A 2465-nucleotide genomic window follows, 5' to 3' on the forward strand; every position below is an offset into this window, starting at 1 on the left:
AACACACGGTGAAAACCACATTTGGAATATTTTAGCTGCTGGCTGTGTGGGAAATCACTTGCATCCCCAACTTTCAACTATAAAATGTCAATTATTTATACTGAAGAACACAGAATTTTGTGACTATGATAAAAATATGTGAGACTCCTGGCAAAATTTGATGCATGAAAATGCTCATACATAGATTCACAGACAAATATCTGTACATGTTAATGGAAGTGCCAGTCCCGCTTTGGATCTCGTAATCAGGAGGCCCTCATCGCACCCTGTGAATGTGAGAACTTAGATCCAATCCAGCTACTGCCAACAGGGCTTGGGTCATTTTCTTGGTCACAGCCACTGCTAGCCTCATAGTCTTTGTTTTTTTCATTTTTATTTTTTATTTTTCTTTTATTGTTATTTTTCTTTCTTCTTTTCATTTTTTACTGTTTATTTTTATTTTTGAGATGGAGTCTCTCTCTGTTGCCCAGGCTAGAGTGCAGTGGTGCGATCTTGGCCCACTGCAGCTTCTGCCTACCAGGTGATAAAAATGCACGCTTTGAATGAAGAGACCCCCCAAACAAGCTTTATGTGAGCAACATGGCTCTTTATTCTCCTGGGTGCAGGTCAGCTAAGACTGAAAAGGGCGTCGGCAAAGGGCAGTGGGATAGGAGTTTGTTTTATAGGTTTGGGGTGGGCAGTGGAAAGTTACAGAGAGTAAGATCAGTTACAGTGGTGAGGGTAGGGGCAAGGAGTATACATTACCGTAAGTTTAGTTACAATGGCAGCTGGGGGTAAGGCAGAAGAGCACTTAAGATGACAGGATGGATGAGAGGTATTCACATTATCATAAGAACAGTTAAGATGGCAGGGTTGGGTGAGGGGCTTGTGCGGGGAAGCTCCGCTGGGCTGGGCGATCAGGGACAATGGTGAATGCAGGCGGGAGGTTGAAAATGATCAGGAGGCAAGCAGGACTTCAGACTTTCAGGCTCAAGGCTTGCATATGGAGACCTGACACCAGGTTCAAGCAATTCCCTTCCTCAGCCTCCCGAATAGCTGGGGTTATAGGTGTCTGCCACCACGCCTGGCTAATTTTTGTGTTTTTAGGAGAGACGGGGTTTCACCATCTTGGCCAGGCTGGTCTTGAACTCCTGACTTCATGATCCACCTGCCTGAGTCTCCCAGAGTGCTGGGATTATAGGTGTGAGCCACCATGCCTGACCGCCTCATAGTCTTTGAAATATAGGGGCAGAGGTATTCTTCCCAGGGCGGTCCAGGGTTCAGTGAGACAAGTTACACAGGTCTATCAGCAGAGTGACTTGAACAAGGGAGAGGCTCTGTAGTTGTCTTCTTTCCACAGTTGCTCAAAGAGATTGTGAGTGAGACTGGAAAGTAGCCCACGTGGGAGAGTGGCCGTGTGCAGGGAGGAGGTGACCTGGTGAGGAAGATAATTCAAGCATCTAAGATCACCTCCCCCTTGACTTCCACACTGCATTTCAATAGAAGTAAAAGCTGGCTGACCTGGCGCCACCTTAATCGCCCTCCTATAGATCGCTGGAGGAAGACGCAAGCCCTCTGGTGGCTGTCCCCCTGCAGCACTTAAAGTCGGAGTACAGGAGTGTTCAGCGCCATAGTTCTGGAAATGCAAACTGACATGGAGACCTCTAGCCCGTGTGTTTCTAAAAAGGAAGAAAGGACAATTAATTGGAAACCATAGGAATGAAATAAGCACGGATGCACATTTCACAACTTATGGAAAAATTCATTCAACAGAGTCTTCATACTTAAAATACAAAACTGTCAGAGGCATCTTAACCACAGTGACTTTATTTTAAATAAAAGCTTTAGAAAAAGTTAAATCTGGGCAGGGTGCAGGGCTTACCAGTGTAATCCCAGCACTCTAGAAGGCCAAGGCGGGAGGATCACTTGAGATCAGGAGTTCAAGACCAGCCTGGGACAATAGTGAGACCCCCATATCTACAAAAAATACAAAAATTAGCTGGCATGGAGGTGCGTGCCTGTGGTTCCAGCTACCCAGAAGGCTGAGGCAGGAGGATCGCTTGAGCCCGGGAGTTTGAGGCCGCAGTGAGCCAGCCATGATCACACCACTGCATTCAAGCCTGGGAGACAGAGTAAGACCCTATGTCTCTCTCTCTCTCTCTCTCACACACACACACACGTTAAATTTGTTGGATTATATGTTTAGGTGTTGAGCACCTTTGGTTATAAAATATTTATGGTTGCAGGAACAAGTTAATAACTAAATAAAGACCCAAAACTTATTAAAATATACCAGTACTTTAAGCAAAAAGCATTCTCAATTTAAAAATAAGTTTTACTTTAAAAATAATACTACACTTATAAATTATTGTTATAATCAATAGTAACGTAGAAAAGTAACAATACTAATAGCCTGACACAAACTGATCACAGGCCTTTATAAGAGAACACTATTCTTAATAACCTATATAAGCAAACATTAAGGC

This window comes from Cebus imitator, unplaced genomic scaffold (genome assembly GCF_001604975.1).
Source record: "Cebus imitator isolate Cc_AM_T3 unplaced genomic scaffold, Cebus_imitator-1.0 Scaffold26, whole genome shotgun sequence".
Classification (NCBI taxonomy): Eukaryota; Metazoa; Chordata; class Mammalia; order Primates; family Cebidae; genus Cebus; species Cebus imitator.